Source organism: Diabrotica undecimpunctata, chromosome 7, assembly GCF_040954645.1.
Source record: "Diabrotica undecimpunctata isolate CICGRU chromosome 7, icDiaUnde3, whole genome shotgun sequence".
NCBI classification, from domain to species: Eukaryota; Metazoa; Arthropoda; class Insecta; order Coleoptera; family Chrysomelidae; genus Diabrotica; species Diabrotica undecimpunctata.
The window spans coordinates 88102458-88124305 of NC_092809.1; the positions used below are offsets into that span (position 1 = coordinate 88102458).

The following is a 21848-nucleotide window of genomic DNA, read 5'->3' on the forward strand; positions in this document are numbered from 1 at the left end:
ATGTAATTGGCAGAAGCACCAGTGTCTACCAGGGTCTTAATCCTGGCTGAGTTGATTTCGGCTGAAATGTTCGGTAATGGTGTAGAAGCAACTTTCGTCTCCATAGGGTTCAGCAGGAGCACCATTCGTTTTGGCTCTAGTGCACGACGGCGCCCCCGTCGGAGTTTCCCTGGTCCTGACGTGGAGGCTGGTGTCGTGGTGGAGGAGTTGGACGGGCTCCCTGTTGGTGGTTGTTATTTCGGTTGTTGTTACGGTTATTATTGTTATTGTGGCCTCTGTGTCGTTATTCATGGATCGTCTCTGGACGTGCCGTTGTTGTTGCTGAGGCGGACGGTCCTGTTGCTGAGGACGGTCTGGACTTGGAGCTGGTCTGTCCTGCCTCTGGTTGTTTGAGGAAGTAGTGGCTTTGATATCCATCTCCAGCTCATCTACGGCTCGACGGAGTTCTTCCTCGTTCCTTGGCGGAGTGATTCGCATGAATTGGCGGACCTCAGGGCGTAGTTGGTCGATGATGACCCGGCATCTGTCTTCATCCAGGGTAGTGGGCGATACCCTGTTGAAGAGGGCCATCTTCTGTGAGATGAAGTCTGCTGCGAACTCCATCTTCTGCTTGTGGCCGTATAGCTTGGCGAATAGCTTTGTAATTCTTGCCGAGTGGCTGAAATGGTCAATCAGCCTCTGGAAGAATGTGTGATGGTCCAACTTCGGAGTAGCGTGGGTTGTGGCCCATATGGCTGCTTCTCCGTCCAGTCCTTGGTCCAAGAGGTATGCCGTCCAGTGTCTCTCTTCTTTTCCCATGCCCAGAAGGTGCTCCGTGGATACGGTGGCGAATTCTTCGGGGCTTTCATGCTCTATACCGCTGAATCGTTGGAGTCCTGGCTTTCATTTTGTAGAGGGCGTTGGTGGTGCTGGTAGGTGCTCCGCCTTGGTGGTTTGTGCTAGGGTTAGCGCAGTCACTGCTTGCATGAGGGAAGCAAGCATCATCGTGGTGTCCGGGGCTTCAGTAGGGCCGGACATCTCAGGTGGTGCTGGAGTTGTTGTCCCCAGAGGTTAGGCGCCATGTCGCTGGATGTTACCCTCGGGAATGAGGGAAGGTGGTCCAGTCGCACTATCCATAGCTGGGATGGACCGGAGCATGTAAGGATCACGGTCCGTGGACATATAGGACGTATATGAACACTAAGCTAGAGGGAAAATACCTTTTATTGAAATAAAAGTAAATGTTTACTAAAGCTAAGAATCCGCAAATAAATGTGGATTAGTTTTAGAACTAAGAATCTGAAAACAAAGAGTTAGTTATCTTAATATTAAGAATCTGTAAATAAGGTGTTAATTAGTCTTAGAACTAAGAATCTGCAAGAGAAGGTTGTTAGTTATTACACCTAAGACTAATTAATGCAAAAAGTAAAAAAAAGGTAAAATTCGAAAAAATAAAGTTTTTTCTAAATTTCAAAAGACATGTAACAAAATATCAATAAACAAATAGTTATTAACAATTTTCGAATCGAAAATCGAAAAGTCGAAAAAGACCTAAAATGTGAAAATAATGTGAAAAATAAAAAAAAAGTTATTTTTGTATCGAAATATTTCAAAGTCCAAAAAAGTAAATAAAATGTTAGGAAAATAATACAAGTTATTTTATCCTGAAAAGAAATAAAATATTAGAAATATTTTCAAAGTCCCTACGAGAGAAAATAATGTTGGTAAAATAAAGTTATTTTCGGTCTGAAAATATTTAGTCCCCAAAATAAAATGTCAAAAATCTTTCTAAGTGTCTGAAAGAGAAAATAATTTATAAATTCATCCTAAGTCAAATTAGTAAAATAAGAGAAAAGAAAAATGTTATAAAAATTCGCCTGAGCGGGACGAAGTCGAAATTCGACGAAAAATACCAATTAATAAATAGTAGAAATTATTCTAAATTCGTTTAAGAACTTAGAAAAATAATCTGAAAAAGAAGTTAAAAATAACAATAATTTCACAGATTATGCTAAGTTAAAAATGCCCTGAAAATATCAAATAAATCTTACCAAAAATGCGTCCAAAAGACGATTTAATTCGAAATAAAAGATTTCACACGAAATCTCCTAAGTCGAAAAGCTAAAAATAAATACAATTTAAATATAAAAATCGACTAAGTCTCGCTAGAGACTTAGAAAAATCCTGCAATAAAAAGAATAGCGGTTAGGTAATAAAAGATCAGAGTTTCTAGGAACTGAATCAACCAGAAGGTCTCTATATGCCAAGAAGGCTGGTTCTGCGGACCTGTCCTAACCAGAACGAATTGTTGGCCATCGTGCACCTATATTTATACAAATTAAATTAGGTCAACGGTTTCTGGCGCTCTGCCATTTAACCTGCACGATAGCCAATGCCCAATTTCGGATAATACCATTGGCTGCAATTATGTTGCCATTTGACCAATGGAAAATCCGCAATTGAGCTGCAATTTCGGGCAATACAATTGGCTGCAATTAAGGTTGCAATTTGACCAATCGTAGAGCCCGATATCAATCTTATTGGTAGAACGGAAGACGCTGTACGAGAGTCGTATGTAGCACTAAAAGAATCAGCTACAAAAATGGGTATAAATAATCACCAACAAAACGAAGTATATGAAAAGAAGCACGCCTACGACCACTTGTTATAGAAAACGACGTCATCGAAGCGTGTATACCTGGGAGCGCTCCTTAACCCTGAACATAATACTACTGCAGAGATAAACCACAGAATTTGCACGGTTAACAGATACTATTTTTTGGGCCTAATCTCCTTCTTAAATCCTCAATTATATCGAGAAATACAAAAGTAAAACTCTACAAAACAATAATACCCCAGTCCTAGCATAATTTGATCAGAGATCTGGACTCTGTCCGGATCAAAACGTAAGGAAAACATGTTAGAATGTTTTAAAAGAAAAGTACTAAGGCGGTGAATGACAATGGAGTGTGGTGAAGACGATACAACTTAGAACTTTATAGAATATACCAGGAACCAGATATCGTAAAACATTAATATTGGACCTCTGAGTTGGGTAGGGCATGTAATGCGGACGAAACAAAATCACCCAACTAGAAAAACGCTCCTTGATAGAGGTGGATAAAGGAAGTAATTGACTTAACCATGGTCACAACTCACGTGCAGCAGATCTGGAATATTGTTTAGGTAGGATTAAAGGGACGATAAGGCATACATTGGACCTAGACATGAACAATTTTAAGAAGTTGTGATGTCAACGTTTCAAGATAACTATCCGGAGATAATAAGGAATGTCAACAGGAAAGTACACTGGTGGAATAACACTCTTGCAAATCAAAGGACAGAAGTCAGACGAAAATTTAATTTCTTCAAAAGAACAGGTGAGTGGGACCTATTTTTAATTCAAATTTATAAAATTTTATTAAAATGTACGTAATAAAAAAAATAAATACTTTTAATATTGAAATTGTTGTTTTAAAATTTAAACAGTTTGCAAATCAATGGCATCGACATTTTATTAAGCATAGATGCATAAGTTAAGAAAGCTAACAAATATTTTTGAAAATTTTTAACGCAGAATGAAAGATTACCGAGAAAAAGATACATTATTACCGAGGGCCGTAAGTCCCTTATAATAAACAAAAAGCTTTTTTGAATGAGATCCTTGAAATTAAAAATCACTATAGAGAAGAGAATAAATCTCTTTGTAACACTTCTTATTTTAGTTTAAAAATGACAAAATTGTAGATAACAATTTGTAAAACTTTTATTTAAAATACAAACTGACTACATTACAACACATTATAAGACTGGGCAACTGGGGGACTGGGAAGTGGGCAAATGTTCACAACTGAACTGATACACGGCTGAGTCCTTTAGATGTTCTAAGTGTGACAACTCTACAGATGTCAGCTCCTGGATGCATATTTTCCACACGTCCGATAGACCACTGGAGAGGAGGTGCGTCCTTTTATTAGAACAAGAGCACCAACTTTGATTTGGAATTGATTTACCTTCCATTTTTGTCTCTGCTGTATCTCCGAGACGTACTCCAAAGACCATTTTCGCCAAAAATGTTGACGGAGTTGCTGAAGATGTTCGAACCTTGACAACCGAAGAGGGTTGTGACTAGAAACGTCTACTTCTGGTATGGAATGCATGGATCTTCCAATCAAAAAGTGAGCAGGGGTTATAGGTAAGAGGTCTGCAGGATCGGAGGACATAGGACTTAAAGGGCGTGAATTTAGTATACCTTTCACTTGAGTGACAACAGTTGAAAAATCTTCATAAGTTAAATGAGATCCGGTAATGATTCTTTTCAAGTGAGACTTCATAGATTTTACTTCCGCTTCCCATATTCCGCCGAAATGAGAGGCATGCGAAGGAATAAATTACCAATTGATTTGATCTTTGCAACAGGATACCGCAATTTGTGTTTCATTGGATTTGATAAATTTACCGAAATGCTCAGTAGTAGTAAAAGTAAAAGCTGTAGTAGCTAAACAAATAAAAAGACTGACATAAGCCTTGTACGTGCCAGGGTTTTTACCTTGTCTTGTTTTAAGAATGAACGGACCTGTATAGTCCACTCCCGCAATTGCAAACGGAAATGGATCTACTCTAGATGAAGGAAGATCTCCCATCATGGGTGTGCACTGAGGAGGATTGGCACGAAAACAGCGTATGCATTGACGAACTACCTGTTTCGCAGTAGACCTACCTGAAATAGGCCAAAAACGTTCACGAACGACAGACAGTAAATGCTGAGGACAATCATGGTTGTAACAGGATGATTTGCAAGAAGGAGTATTAGATGCCTTTTATTAAAATCGTATTTGGAGTTATGTAATCTACCGCACAATACTAAAGACTTCCGCAAGGAGAAAAGAAGAATGGATGAATGACGAGATACTCAATATGATGGAACAACGGAGACAATTTAAAAACAAAGACAACGATAAATACAGAGAGATAAACCACGAGATCAGGAAGATGATAAAGCAGGCAAAAGAAAAATACTTTGAAGAGAAATGCAAAGAGATCGAAGACCTTCAAAATAAATATGATCTGTTTAACCTACACAAGAAAGTTAAAGAACTGGTAGGACTAAGAAAACAAAATCCAACTCGTGCAATCTGGATAGACACGGGACTACTATAACACATACGGACGAGAAAGTACAAAGATGGGCAGAATATATCGACGACTTGCTCGATGATGAAAGAGGAGATCTGGAGCACATAGAACTTACGTCAGAAGAAATAGATCCATATATTACAAAAGAAGAAATATTACACGCATTAAAACAATGAAGAGTGGGAAAAGCCCTGAACCTGACATGCTTCCTATAGAAATTCTAAAAATTCTAGATGAGAAGCACATTGATGTTTTAGTGACACTCTTGAACCAACTTTATAGTTCAGGCGTATTACCCATAGAGTGGTTAACGTCGATTTTTATTTGTCTCCCCAAAAAGAAAAACGCAAGAGAATGCAGCGATTACCGCACCATTAGCTTGATGTCTCATATGCTAAAATTACTGCTAAAAGTCATCCATAACCGAATATATCACAAACTGGACATAGACGTTAATGATACACAATTTGGTTTTCGCAAAATGCTAGGAACGCATGAAGCTCTTTTTTCACTTATTATACTGATACAAAGATGCCTGGATGTCAATCAAGATATATACGTATGTTTTATTGACTATAATAAAGCGTTCGATAAAGTACTTCTTCTTATGGTGCCGTGCACCTCTAGTGCGTTGGCGAATTATCTTAAGGTCAGACGTCTGTCTTTTGCGGCAAGCTAAATTTCGCGAGTGTTAGTTACGCCTGTCCAGTTCTTTATATTTCGCAGCCACGACATTTGTTTGCGACCTACTCCTCTCTTGCCCTCAATCTTTCCTTGGATAATTAGTTGAGGGATTGCGTATTTTTCCCCTCTCAGGATGTGGCCCAGGTATCCAATCTTTCGTGCCTTGATCAAGCTGAGCAATTCTCTCTCAGTATTTGCTCTTCTTAGGACTTCCTCGTTTCTCACCCTATCTGTCCATGGTATGTGGAACATTCTTCGCAAGGTCCACATTTCGAAGGCTTCCAACTTGTTAAAGTTAATTCCAACTTGTTAAAGTGATAAAGTACGACAAACAATTAATGAATGTCCTGAAATCAAAGAAGATTGACTACAACGACCTCAGGATCATATCAAATTTATACTATAAACAGAGAGCAAAAGTACGTGTTAACGAACAGCTGTCAGAAGAAATTGAAATAAGATGTGGAGTGAGACAGGGATGCGTATTGTCGCCAATTCTTTTTAATGCCTACTCCGAAGAGATCCTGAAAAACGCTCTTGAGAGTGAAACAGCTGGAATAAAGATAAATGGAGTTCCCATTAATAACATTAGATATGAGGACGACTGTGATCTTAGCCTAAAAAATTGAAGATCTTCAGAGACTGGTGGCCAGAATAGCGGAGTATGGAAAAGAGTATGATCTAGCAATGAATGTCAAGAAGACGAAATTTATGAGAATATCGAAAACTCAAAGAAATAACGAGAATCTTCTAATAAACGGAACCAACGTCAAACGAGTGAACAAATATGCATATCTGGGAACAATGATTAACTCCACAAATGATTACATTCAGGAGATCAAAATCAGAATAGAAAATGCTAGAGCAGCCAAAGGTCGATCGCCAAAGTTTTTGAAGTCGATCGCGATTCACCCAGAAAATACGGGGACTCACCACACTTGCATGATCAAAATAATTATGATGCTATCTCTTCACCCGAAAGTTGCGATAATGCCGATTCGGCATATCAGCATTCACAGATAAATTATTTTTACATTAATATTTGAAACTCGATATGAGTGCCAACTCGCGGAGAAGATATATACAACGTTTTTATAAATTTTGTGAAACAATACGAGCTACTGATATGACTGACGTTAACAATGGATTTGTTGCATTATGTCGAGCTAACGATGACTTTCCATCGTTTTTTTCATTTCATTGCATCATTCACCAGCAAATTTTGTGTTTCAAAATTTTAAATATGGACGACATCATGAAGATGACAACAAAAATTGTGAATTCCATCAGAGCGCGAAGCTTGTAACGACGTCTTTTTAAAGCGCAATTTTAATCTAGCGACTCTGCAGAACACACTAATTTACTTCTGCATACAGATGTTAGGTGGTTGAGCCGTGAAAAATTTTTAGATAGGTTCCAGGAGCTACTATCCGAAATAATTTTTTTTTTTAGAAGAACGAAGCGACACTCATCTACTTCAAAACGAAAAATGGCTCAGTGATCTGGCTTTCCTAACAGATTTAACAAATCATTTAAACCTCCTTAATTTTTAACTACAAGGCAAAAAACAATTATTGATATGATGAGCGCAATACACTCTTTTGTCAACAAATTGAAATTATTGATTAAGCAAATTACCAGAAAGGATTTAAACAACTTTCCATCGTTGAAAAAAAAGGTACCCGCTCATTTAAATTATGTTTATTACGAGACGGAGCTGCAAGCACTTCATAGCGAGTTTGAAAGACGCTTCGCTGATTTTAAAAACCTGACAGATATTGTAACATTCATGTCTAATCAATTTTCTTGTCAAGACATGGAAAAAATAGCCACTGAAATATCCGTTACGTTCAATATGGAGATCATTGCCGTCCAAAATGAGGTACTGAAAATAATTTTGGATATACACCTTAAATCCAGAGCGACCAATACGAAATTTTGGTCTTTTATATCGTCTGATAAATATCCGTCTTTGAGACAAGTAGCTCTGCAGCTCACAGCATTCTTTGGATCAACATACTTGTGTGAGTCTGCATTTTCCCAAATGAAGATAGTGAATTTAAAATATCGTAATCGGCTAACTGACGAAAATCTCTCTTCATGCTTGCGTTTGGCCCTCGGTAATTAGGTACCATCATATGAAATACTTGTGGATGATATGCAGTGCTATGCATCAACATCCAAATAAAATTAATATGAAAAACATGACTTTAATTACAACTCTCTGTAGCTACAACTTTTTATCAACTAGAAATGTGCAAGTTTTTTATTTTCAAAATTGTTTTTTTACTATGCTTTGTTTTTAAACCAGGAGGAGTAAACTAAAGAGACATATTCACACCCAAGAAAGTCACTAGAAAAGTTACCAAATACATCTTTTTTGGTTGATCATATCGGCCTTCGAAGGTAATCCATATTATTATACTAATACGTCGCTACAGGGTTCTAAAAACAACTGTTTTTGATATAAAAGTAGACCAAAAATCTAAAAATTAAAAGAATAACGCAAAAAACACAAAAATCGCCAATATAACTTAATTAACCTATAAAATGCCATTAGTGTCAAAATTTCATAACAGTGGAGTAAACTTGCCTGAAGTTGGACCAATTACAAACAAACATTGCGGCGCGGTAAATTTGAATTACTCCTCCTGGTTTAAAAACAGGGTATAGCAGTCGATCTCCGGACGCTTGCAGTTTATGCGGTAGATCCCATGCGGTATAAGTCTGAGCACCACTGGGTTAGAGCAAATTTCAAAAAAATGAGAAGAGTGCTATGTACAAGGGATTTAAAATTGGAACTAAGAGTTAGGTTGGCGAGGTGCTATGTTTTTTCGACTTTATTTTATGGAATGGAATCTTGGACCTTGAATGCGACATCAATGAAAAATCTGGAATCATTCGATCTGTGGGTGTATAAGAAGAATTCTGAAAATATCGTGGACAGAATACGCCACAAACAAAGAGGTTCTGAGGATGAATAAAGAAATAGAAATTTTAAATATAATTAAAACAAGAAAATTGGAATATCTCGGACATATTACACGTGGACAGAAATACACCTTGCTCCAACTGATTATGCAGGGGAAGATCCAAGGAAAGGATTTAAAGAGAGGATTTTTCTCTTAGAAGAGAGCGATACTCCCTTGGAAAGATTATGACGTTCCTTTGGAAATGCCTCTGATTAAACCATCTTTGCAATACATGAGACAGAGGCTTGAAGCTCTATGATGGTTATGGGATCGCAAACCATGCGTCTTGGAACTGAGCTATTTCGGAACAGACGTAAACAACGAGCAATGACTCTTGTGAGAAACGAGAAATTATTGTAATTCTGAAAAGGAAAAGATTGCGCTGAACTTGTGACCAAAGAATGAGTAACTTTCTTAGTCTCAGGAAGATCTTGATCAGGCTGAAACCTTAAGACTGGCCAACTACCACTAGATTCCGTGAGGAAGGGAGGACCATGCCAACAAGTTGTTGATGACATAAGTCGACTGGGTTCCACACCCCGGGACAATAGATCCGCAGAGTTATCCTTGGTACCGACATGTCTCCAAGCGCTAGACGAAGTGTTTGACTGAATTTCAGACACTCTATTAGCCACGAATGTTTTAAGAATATGAGGCGAGGCTTTAACCCAACCTAAGATAATAGTGGAATATGTCCAAAGAACAATATTATGAAATTGAAGACTGAGCGAGTCTGTGACTTTCTTCACAAGCCGTGACAATATCAAGGCTCCACAAAGCTCCAAACGAGAAAGACTGATTTTCTTTAGAGGAGCTACTCTTGTCTTGGCACAGAAGAGGCGCACCGATATATTACCTTGTTGATCAATACTTCGAATATAAATGACGCCACCATACGCTGCTTCGCTGGCGTCAGACAAGCCGTGCAGCTCGATAGTTGAAGCATTTGCAATGATAGCATGGTTAGGAACTCTTAAATTATTTAAATGAAAAAACTGATCCCGAAATGGATGCCACTTGGTGTGGATATCTAGAGATACGGATTGATCCCACTCCAAACGTTCCAATCAAAGCCGTTGCATTATAATTTTTACAATGATAATGGTGGGACTAAGAAGACCAAGAGGATGGAATATGTGGGCTATACCAGAAAGTATAGTCCTTTTAGTAACTGTTCCAGGAAGAGCTTCAGGGGATATATGATATTGAAGAAGGTCAGATTTTGGGCACCACTAAAGGCCTTAAGTTCCTGTAATTTCAAGAGAGCCTAGCGAGAAAGGCAGATCAGATAGAACCAAAGAATCCTGAATATGCGTAAGAAGTGAAGGGTCGTTTGAAACCCATTTTCGAAGCGGAAAAAAACCTTCTGATAATATACGAGTAACTTCTTGACAATTATGAAGAAGATCTGAAGCTGAATCAGACCCGTCAGGAGGTCATCGACATAGAAGTCATTTTTAATAATCTTTGCAGCTTGAGAAGACTGCTCACAATTTTCATGATATAATTGAAGCACATATCTCGTAGCAAGAAAGCTAGCTGAAGCAGTGTCATAAGTAACCGTGTTCAAAGAATAAGTTTGCAAAGACTCCTGAGGATCCCGTCTCCATAGAATTAACTGGAGATTTCTTTGTGAAAGACAAACAAGAATCTGCCGATACATTTTGGCTATATCAGCACAAGCCACATAGGAATGCTGCCGAAACCTGAGGTGAATTGATATAAGATCACTTTGGCCCGACCATTTGAAGATCATTAACCGAAACACCTGAAGTGGTAGGACAAGAGCCGTCGAACACTACACGCAGTTGAGTAGTGAGACTATTCTCCTTAAGCACTCCGTGGTGTGGGAGATAAAAGTGAGCTGGATTTGTAGGCTCTTTAATCTTAGACATATGACCCATTGAAATGTATTCGTCCATAAATGAAACATACTGTGGTGTGGGAGATAAAAGTGAGCTGGATTTGTAGGCTCTTCAATCTTAGACATATGACCCATTGAAGTGTATTCGTCCATAAATGAAACATTCATACCCTTCATGATTGTATTATTCAGAAATTTGCGCTCTAGATTGAAAAATCTTTTTTCAGCTTTGCTTCCAGATTCACCCAGACTATCAGTTGAATTCTTTAATGGAAGATTGACTACGAAGCGACCATCCGAATTTCTTCTATAAGTTCTATATCATGACATTCACCCTTTTGTGAGAAATTGCAAGTGACAATTTGATGATCGTATCTTTTGGGCAGTGAGCCAGAAATTACCCAGCCAAATTTGGTTTTTTTGTAAAATGGGTTTCTGAGGACCCAATTTGATTTGTCCAACGCACAGAAGATCCCAGAAAAGTTCTACACCTATGAGAAGATCTATGCCGGAAGGAATATTGAAATTTGGATCAGACAAGCGAATATTCAATGGAATAGAAACAAAGTCTATATCGATCGGAATGCTTGGAACATGACCACAAATCGAAGAAGTGACAAGACAGTGTAAGCTTGTCGAAAATGAAGAATATAGCGAATATACTGACAACTCGCTCTTGTTCTTCATCCTTGAAGATATATGAGTGACACCGACCACCGAGATATTGGCAGGTTCCTTGGATAGACCCAATTTGGAAACCAGATTATACGTGACAAAATTTGACTGAAAACCACTGTCCAGAAGGACTCTACAATTATGTTTAATTCCAAACTGATCTAGAATTTGGACTGTGATAGTTGACAACAGTGCAAAGGAATTCTGAACTGCATGACATGACAATGTTTGCTGAGTTTGATTATCCGAAGAAACGGATTGATTCCCATTTGAAGAGTTGCCATCTTCTGCATTATTGTGCAAAAGTGTATGATGCTTCTTTCCACATTTCTTGCACTTACCATATTTGCAACTGGAATTCTGGTGTCCTATAAATAAACAATTGAAACACGCTCGTTCCCTTTTGACCTCACGCATACGCATTTAAATTTTAAAAACAGGTACCAGTTGACATTTTATGAGGACCTTTACAGTAGGGACATGTATCAGAAGACACTCCGTTACTGAATAATGACTGATTTGTACGAATTTTGGACCTATGAGATGAATAATGAGAATAATCTTTGGAGCTAGAGCCTCCCTTGACAGATCTTGCTTCGAATTTTTCAAAGATATCGGCTCGATGCTGCAAGAATTTTAGAGATCGTCGAGAGTAGACTTTACCGACAGAGGGGTTTTACCTCGACTCTCCTTGTCCCAATCCTTGACAGTTTCAGGATCAAGTTTTCCCAAAATTATAAAAATGATAATTGAATCCCAAGTTTTTACTGGCTCCCCTAAGGATTCCAAAGATCCCAACTAGTTAATCCATCAATTAACTGTTGGAGACACTTAGAACTGTCACGAGTAACCACCTTTAGATTAAAAATAGACTTAATATGATTATGAATTAATAAAGGCTCATTCGAATACCTGTCACAAAGAAGCTGCCACGCAACTGTAAAATTAGCTGAAGAAACCTTAATAGAATTTATAATCTTTTCATCTGCCCGCGATAGGGATGATTTTAAATAATGAAATTTCTGAATATCGCTTATATCATTATTTTTAACGATTATTGATCCAAAGGAGTCATGAAAATTTAACCAGTTTGAATAATTACCATCAAATTGTTTTAAATGAATCGTTGGCAATTTTATATCTGAACTGAGTGAGCTTTTACTACAAGAAGATGAATTTTGATCCGTTCTACTGTTACTAGATACACTAGTTTTAGGCTGCAGAAGCTCCTTGGCTTTTGCGATATTAAAAAAGTAAGCATTTTCAAAATCTTCACGATATTCTGTTCAATTTGATGATTCGTCTGATAAAGCATCTAGTTTATCCTGAACAATTTCAAATTCTTGCATCAATTTTTCAGCGCGTTCGAATCTAACCAAAAGTTCCGTGACCGGCAATATATTCGAACTCCCCGGTATAGTTAATTTATCAACATATTTAACAAAAGTTGTGAGACGAGTTTTAATAGATTTCCTACTTTTACGTAAACTTACGATTTCTTTAGATTCGGGCATTATATTATGTAATTGAATGAATCAAATTTATGCTTCTTCTCTGTTGAGGTTGGCGATCACTGTGGCAAATTTCTCTCTGTTCTGGGCTTGATGAATTAATTTATTTCCTTTTGTATCCCTCAATCTTGCCTTCTAATATTACCTGGAGCTGCTCAAATTCCCTATGGCGCATTATGCGTCCTAGATATGACGTCTTTCTAATTTTGATACTATTGACCAGATGAGGGCGTGTGTTCATTGCTCGAATAAAGATACGTACCTATTAACAATTTTAATCATAAAGTGATTCAGATATTATTGATTAAATGAAATAATATATTCATAAAAACTAGTAATCTCATTCAAAATATAAATCCAACTAAAATTTTTTATATGTACCTATTGGAATAAACCCACAATAAGCGCATACAAGTGTAAGATACCCAAATGTATTTAAAATACTGATTTGATAAAGGAATCATAAAAAAATGGAACTCACTTTTATTGTCGAAAATAAATTTGTTACCTGCTGGTTGCCGACGAACAGAGAATTCAATAACTTCAGCGTATGGCACAAGTTTTTTCAAGCCGTGCGACTTAAAAGTCTAGTTCACTATGATTTTCAATATATTTGATACGAAGTTGTAACGATAATTGACACTGGATTTCAATTATCTAAATACTTTATGCGGCGAGGAGGACCATTTGTAGAAAAGAGAATAGATCTCTTTTGTAACACTTCTTATTTTAGTTTAGAAATGACAAAATTGTAGATAACAATTTGTAGAACTTTTATTTAAGATACAAACTGACTACAGTACAACACATTATAAGAAATTAATTAAAATCCTTTGTAAAAGGTATATATTTAAAAACCCAAACGGGCTGTGTTAGACGTTTTCGGAATCCATCATTCCATCATCAGTGTCTAGGAGTACATGAATGTAGCCACCAAATATATGGGTAAAAACCCGTTAACAAATAATTAGTTACATTAGTTTGACAGTATTTCTTATAAATTAATACGATGTTAAAGTTACCGTTGGATTAGGTAACATGGCGAAAAAGAAGATAAGTGTAAATTTTAAAATCCCTAATAAAGTACGCATTTCATATGCAATTCACTGTAATGTACAATACATGAATAAAAAAGGTTTCGCGAATTCAAAATTTCGCAAAAGACTGAATGTTTATACAGAAACAAGCATTTATACCTGTATAATTCATCCTACAACCAAATGAATAAAATTTAAATATCTCGATCTATAATTTCATAGAATCATATCGAGATGCATAACAGACTAAGAAAATAATCTACATCACTTAATTGAGATCTCCACAATTAAAGAGGAAATAAGGCATTGGCTAGAAAAAAATATTAGATATATATTAGAATATAGTAAGAATACTAAACATAAATACACCTCGGAGATTTAGCTTTATTGCCAGCCTAACAAAAAAAATTTAATACCTATATTAGATAGCGAACTTTACACATTTGAAAATGTTTTTAATTTTATAGATGCAGTTATAATTAAGTAGTCATAATGACAATAACACCCTGTTTTAAAACGAAATTTAAACACCACGAAACAAATTGAAGAGGAATCTTTACATTTAGACCATTTCAACATTTATTGTTTTAAGCCGCAGTGCGCTTTAATCCATGCAGTTTTATAAGTTTACAACTGTTCTTTAATTCCATAATTTTCTTTGCAATATTTAATTCAATATAATTTATTTTAGTTGTATTGTGATGTTCTTCTAATTTTGAGGTTCAAAATAGCTGTAAATTCTGCAAAGTATATTGAGAAATGTTTATTTACCCTTTTTGTCATCTTTGATCAATATATAACGGATAACTGTTAAGTACTAGATGAAGAGTAAACTGCAAAAAGGGGGAATGTCAATAAAGTATAATTGTGAGAAAACTGATTTTAAAGGTTTAGAGCACCACATTTTTAAAACTGTTACTTTTGGCAACTTCTCATATATATATTGTTTTGATTGTTGGAATGTTTTCAAAAGGTTACATATAAGTTTTATTTATTTTTGACAATATTTATTTCTTGGCCAACCTTTTTGAACTAATGTAAAAAATAAAAACCGGTGTTATTGTAGTATTTATTCGTAAATAACTAGATACTCGTTTAGAACTATATAACTTTCTTTTCTTTTTTTGATTAGTGGCTTCTGCGACTGGTAAATTTTCAAAATATGTCTTTGCTTTTGGTCCACAAAATGTCTTTAAATGTTGTAGATCTTTAAATTTAGCATCCGATATTGGTAAAAGTACTAAAAGAAACATTTTTTAAAAACAATAATAATAATGATATACTCACTGTTGTATAATTTTTGTGGCAACTCAAATTGGTCTTTTGGGTATACTTCAGTTAGCTCTTGGATTGGTTCACGAATCACAGAAGATTCCCAATGCCCATTGTAACTTGATCTGTGTTCCACTGTTCGAGGATGAGCCTCACAAATTTTAAACTCTCTAATAGGTCTTGATGCAAATGGACATTTCTTTTTGTAGTAACAATCCAATAGTGTTGACCAATCGCTAATCATTGGCTGATCTACTTCAATCACCTGAAATGGAGTAGGCTTGGTCCTGCACGTACGAATTTCAGTAATCCAATCTTGAGGATATTCAGCTTTTGTCTTTTGACATACCAATGCCATGTCTCGATCACACTCTAAATACGAATACCCACGCATTGGAAAAGTGACGGTAATGCTTGATAGCCTTTTAGCAATGTGAACAACGTAGTGTAGGAAACGGAACATTGTAAAGTTTTTATTTTGTCCGCCACATGAATCTCAAAATATGGCTAAGTGGCGTACGTTTTCGTTAAGACACAAAAATATAAAATTATGAAGAAATGAGACTACCTCATTTGAGCCTTTTCCTCCAACTGTCTCTGGATAGCAATAAAAAATTGGCTGATTAGTTGACAGCACATGAATAATAAAAGAAATGAAAGTTTGTTAGATATTTGTAAGATATTTGTTGTAATATTAGGAAGATTTAGATTCTTCTGGTAGTCTAAAGCAATAGCTTCTATTTCAACTATTTTCATTGCTTTCTTACGGGCAGATCTCTTTCTATCATAAAAAGTTTCAGCTTTTGCTTTGTGTACACTAATAGTAATATGTAACTTTCCGATCTGTGCTTCTATTTCTTGCCGTGAAACTTCAGTACCAACTGGAAGATGTTCTAAAGATAGTTTGAGTGACTTCATTTCTGCTAAGAATTTGTCACACTCGCTGCATGTATCACTACGTGGATACCCGAAGGAAATGTTGAATTTTGTATTAAATATCCCTCTATAAAACTCATATGAAACAATGGGATTTTGAAGAGCTTTGTACATTTCATGCATTTTTTTAATATGTAGTTCATCAGGTAAGTATAATTTACTGCTTTTGTTTCTGCTGTAATGGCTTTTTCTACCCTTGAAAGATTTAATATGATTAATCACACAATCAACTACCTCCTTCGGTTGTTTGTTGGGTTTTTTGTTTAATCCACCTGGATTGAATAGTTTGTAGCCTCTTTTTCGTGATGCTGTGAAGAGAGATAAATGCTAAATAACACACAACAGTTTCTTTTACGATGTTATCGGCAGTATATCTAACTTTATATGAGTAAGATGCATCATTTAATTTAGTTACCTCTTCTGGTTTCCTGTTTCTTCTTTGAGCAACTGGTCGCACAGAAATAAGACCACCCAGATAAGAATTTTGGTCATAATTTTGAGAATTAAAATGATTATTATAAAACGCCTATTCTCTTCTGTTATTTTATTAAAACATTGCAATCGTTTGCACTTACAGTCATCATCTGCTTCATGACTCTGAACACGTAGTAGTTACATGCGTCCAGTTTTTCTTTTTTCTTGGATGGTTCCAATATATTATTATATGCACAAAATATCTTAATGATTTAATAATAAACACCCTTTAATGATTACTATTAAACGACACTAAAAGTAATATTAGGTCACAGCAAAATAAACACACAAATAGGTTAAAATATTAATCTAACCTTTCTTACCACTTCAACCGCTAATAGCAAATCGCATTCAATAACATGACATTCCCCCTTTTTGCTTGGTTCGTTCTGACTATCCCCATTTTTGCTTGGTACCACATATATTTAAATGCTTTTTTGTCAGTGACTGTGACCGTTTCAGCCTTGAATTATAATTGACATTAATCTGCTATATTCAGAGTAACTGTTACTGAAAAAGTTGAGGACATTTAGAATAGTCCCTAAAGAAAATTGGTTCAATATTAATTAAATTCGTAAATATCGTTAGTATGTACTAGTTCTTTAAGGCTTCTTTTTTAAGGTTCTTATTGGTTATAGGCTTCTACTATTAATAGAGATTTTTTAATTTTCCAGTATGTGTTAGTAAGATCCAATATAAAGAGTTCATGAATTTTGTTTATTAAATTACTGTTGTATTACATTAAATACACTGTACTATTAAATAACAATTTTCCATAGAAACTTTTCACATAAGTATTTTGTGAGCTCACACAGCTTGTGAGTAGAATATAGAACCATAGTCTAATATGGATCTAATGTATGACTTTATAAGAGAAGAGCAATATTAGAGTCTGCTCTTCAGTTACAACCATTTACTGTCCTTAATACATCTACACCTTTTTCTGCTTTTGTTACTATGTGATCTATATGTTCTTTCCATAGTAACTTTCGATCTAGGATAATTCCTAAATGTTTAATTGATGGTAGTACTGGAAAAGTGATATATTGAATTGTTACTGAATTAGGTACTTGATTTTTTCTGGAGAATATACACAACTTTTTTTTATTTGAAATATTGAAACCTATAAATTCGCAGCAGTTTTTTTCACTATACGCCTCTTCTACTATATTGCAACTAAGGGAATTTCGCATCGGTATTTGTATATATATATATTTAGGGATTCTACAGTATTCACTGCCTTCCTTCGCTCAACCGTTTCCATCTCTCTCTGTTGTTCCATTCTCCATCGTTTAGTCCTCTCTTACTCATGGCGTCGTCTACTTCGTTCCTCCAGGATTTTCTGGGTCGTCCTCTTTTCCTCCTTCCTATGGGGTTCCATTCACTTATTCTCTTTATCCATCTGCTGTCGCTAGTTCTTCTTACATGTCCATACCACTTTAGTCTTTATCGGTATTTGTAAATTATTAAATCGTCGGCATATTCTAATATCTTGACAGAATTTTGAGCTCTATTTTCTATTTCGGCTGTATATATCAGATATAGAATACCGATATTAACATTTCTTTTGCTTATTATTTTATTCCCTATTCTTAATGAGATTGTTCTGTTGTTATATAATTTTATAATTCGTTTAGCAATATCAAAACTTATATTTTTCATCTGATTATATAAAATTTTAAGGTTTACATTTTTGTAAGCGCTTTCTATATCTACAAAAGAGCAACTACTGATTTAGAACTCGAAAAGGAAATGTTGACATACCTTATTAAATACCCCAAATTCCACTGTGGAGTGTTTCCTTCTAAAGCCAAATTGACTCTATGGAAGCTTCTTATTAATTTATAGCCAGGATTCTAATAATCTTTTTATCATGCGTTCCAGAGTTTTTAAAACGCATGACCCTAAAAGATTCCTCTGTATGAATTTGGTAAATGAGATTCTTTATTTGGTTTCTTGGAATAACTGAATACCTCTTCCAACTGCTTGGGTACTCTTGAGTTTCCCATATTGAGTTGAGGATATTCAGCAAAATCTGTTTACAGTATTTTGGCAGGTTGTATAACATTATGTAGTAAATATAGTCTAATCCTGGAGCAGATGAGAACTTAGGTTAAACTCTTAATTCATTTAAGGTGAATTTCTTTAGCAAAGTGTCTTTATGGTGATTTTTTGCCTCTCGTTGTTTAGGCTCCATATACGTTCTAAATCTTACTCAGCCCATGCTGGCGCTATTTTTCTTCAATTATTCTTTAGTCCAATCATCTTCAATTATCTTGCTAACAGGTTCTTTGTAGATATTCTTTAACTTTTTAAGATAATTCCATATTACAGTTAACTGAGTATTTTTATTAAATTTTTTACTACAAAAATCTTTAAACGAAACTTTTTTACTTTGTTTTATATTTTTTTTTTGTCTGTGCTTTTATTTTACTCAATTCCATAAAATTCGTTATGTTTGTATTTCTTTTTAAGCGTAAAAGTGCTTCGTGTCTTAAATTAATCATATTTGTACACTTTTGGTTCCACCAAGGTTTATTTAAATTTTGAGTTGGTTATTGTTTTCTTAAATGGGATAGCGGCATCGTCTGCATTATATATTTGTTCAATAAATTGATCATAAGAGATGTTATCATTTTTTATTGTATTTAATTCTAGTGTATCAGAGAACAAAAACCGATCTGCTTTTTTGAAGTTTGTATTTTTGTGTATTTATTAAATTTTCATCTATATTTATGTTCAGAATGCCCACTCTGTTTGTCAAGATAAGTACGCGCATCTCGTTCGCACAGACCGAATCAGTCAGGTTTTAAACGGAACCAGTGTTGTTCAATGAAATTTTATCTGATGGGCATTAAAAAGTTCAGTGGTAGCATATATTAGGGTGTTCACTGTTTGGGATTAGTGTTATATATAAATAATATAAATGTAAATATATTGTGGATAATATATATATATATATATATATATATATTCGCCAGGTAGAAATCGTTTGATTTCTCTTTATATATATATATATATATATATATATATATATATATATATATATATATATATATATATATATATTGTTATGATATGTAAAATCGAGAAAAATATTGGGTTGATTAAAATATTTCAAAGTTCAAAAACATTAAAATAATTCAGATAAGTAGGATAATAAACAACAAACATTTCGAAGAAGGAAAGTTATTAAATTCTTGGATTACCTGTACTAAACGAAATGTAAGCTATACATAAATTATTTCTTTGTTATACTTGAGTGACCCGCATAATTTTAAGTGAAATCCAAAGACAATTGAACCGGGTTTTCCAAATACATTAAATGCAGTGATTAAAGACAATAGAAGGGATTTTAGAAAGAGGTTTTTGTTAGTTTTTAAGAATTATAGAAAAATATTATTTGTAAATAAGTTTTAGGAAATTTATAATTATAGGTAAAAATTTGTTTGTTATCGAAATGAAAAAATGGGGGAATTGTGACGAGTTTTGATTGGCGGAAATTGAAAAAGGTGGGATAGGTATGTAGGAGTGAGAGTTTGGCTAGATTTAGGAGAGAGAAAAGATAATCAGTTGGTTTTCCAAGTCTGTAAGACGAACAGTGATTGTTCTCTGACGGTTCCCGAGATGTAGCAAGCAGTAGTGTTGAATGTTAGTGAGTTTTTGTGGAGTTAGTGTATCTGACAGAGCTGAAGCAGCAAAATATTGTAAGTCATATTTTTCTACTTATATTCCAAGAGTCACTGTTCAGGCCAACGAGAGATTCAGTTTATCGTAAAGAGAAGATATTCCAAGAGTCATTTTTCACTCGGGCCAACGAGAGATTCAGTTTATCGAGAGGAGAAAGGCTATCATAATTTGAATGATTTGTGCTTTTGAAGGAGATCATTAAGGACGATATACTTGCAACAATCTGTTGTACGATTGCTGATTACATAGGGAGCGGTTGAGAGGAGATAATATAGTATACAAGGAACAAGGATTTGGACCACTCATCATCAGAGAGAGATATTTTTGTTTTCTGCAGTTTTTTTCTTTTATTGATAACACAATTTTTACACTTAATTTAGAAAGGATATAAATATTTTGATTAGGAGAGTTAGAATAGTTTGGGATTTTGAGATTTCAATTATTATTGTTTGTACCATTAATTTTGATTGTTCACGTACGTAGAACAAATTTTGAGAATCATTATATGAGATTTGTTTATTGAAAACTTTTGAGTGTGAATTATTTCATTATTTTTATTTCAATATATAGTGTTAGATCATATGTGTTTTTTATTATTCCGGTATTCTTTGGACCTTACCTTTCACATGTAATAGCATAGATATTGAAGCACGAATTTAACCCTGAGATAAAAGAATTAAAAATTGTGATAGAGTCATAATCATATCATTTAAATAATTTTAATTAATAAAAAAAATTAATTAGCTAATTATTGCTTGGCGCACCAAGACTTTAAATATCACAATAACTGGCTTCCAAAACGTGGGGCTTGAAAATATCGCAGCTTTACATTTGAAGGAAGGGAAAGAGATCTGGAATAAGTACAGGTGATCCAGAGATAAAAACATATAACATTGAGGGAATTTGAATTTGAAAGTATTTTGACAATTTTTCCAGGGAATATAAATTTGATTTATTGATTGATCGTAGTTAGTGGATATTTACTGCTATTGAATTATTTGATTTTATTTTCTTTACCAATCGTACATTTGATATTTATTTTGAATTATTTGAATTTTACTGATTGCATATTTGATATTTGTCGTGAAAATTTAATACATTTGGGGAGAAATATTGTCGTGTTCTGAAACATATAGAGTGTTGTAAAATTTCACATTTGGCGGGGACAAAAACAGTAACGAAAAGAAACAACATGTCGACCACAAGGAGTCAAAGCAAAATGCAAGAAAGGAAGGAGGATAACAGAGAAGAGGAAACAATTGTTGAAGAAGGATCGGATAATGAAGGAAATGTTACAATACTTGAGGAGAAAAAAGAATTATCAGGAATAGAGAAAATATTACAACTAATGCAAATACAGACACAAACAATAGAGAAAAACCAAAATGAAACATCAAAGAAAATGGATAAAATGAATAGAAATCAACAAGAAACATCACAAAAAATGGATGAAACAAAACAAACAATCGAAGAAAACCAACGGGAAACAAGACAAGCAATAGAACTAAATAACAGGAATATAGAGCAGCGTCTGGAAAACTATGAACAGGAAATTAAAGGATGTGTTGAGGGGATAAAGAAAGAACTGATACAACAGATAGAAGAAATAACCCTAAAG

At 34.8% G+C, this 21848-nt stretch overlaps 1 protein-coding gene across 14 annotated transcripts in view; it reads left to right on the plus strand.

Annotated features, from left to right (window-relative positions):
- The window catches only part of LOC140445556 (bone morphogenetic protein receptor type-2-like), an 872505-nt gene that overhangs the window by 230003 nt on the left and 620654 nt on the right, over positions 1 to 21848 (plus strand). The gene's annotated exons all lie outside the window — the stretch shown is intronic.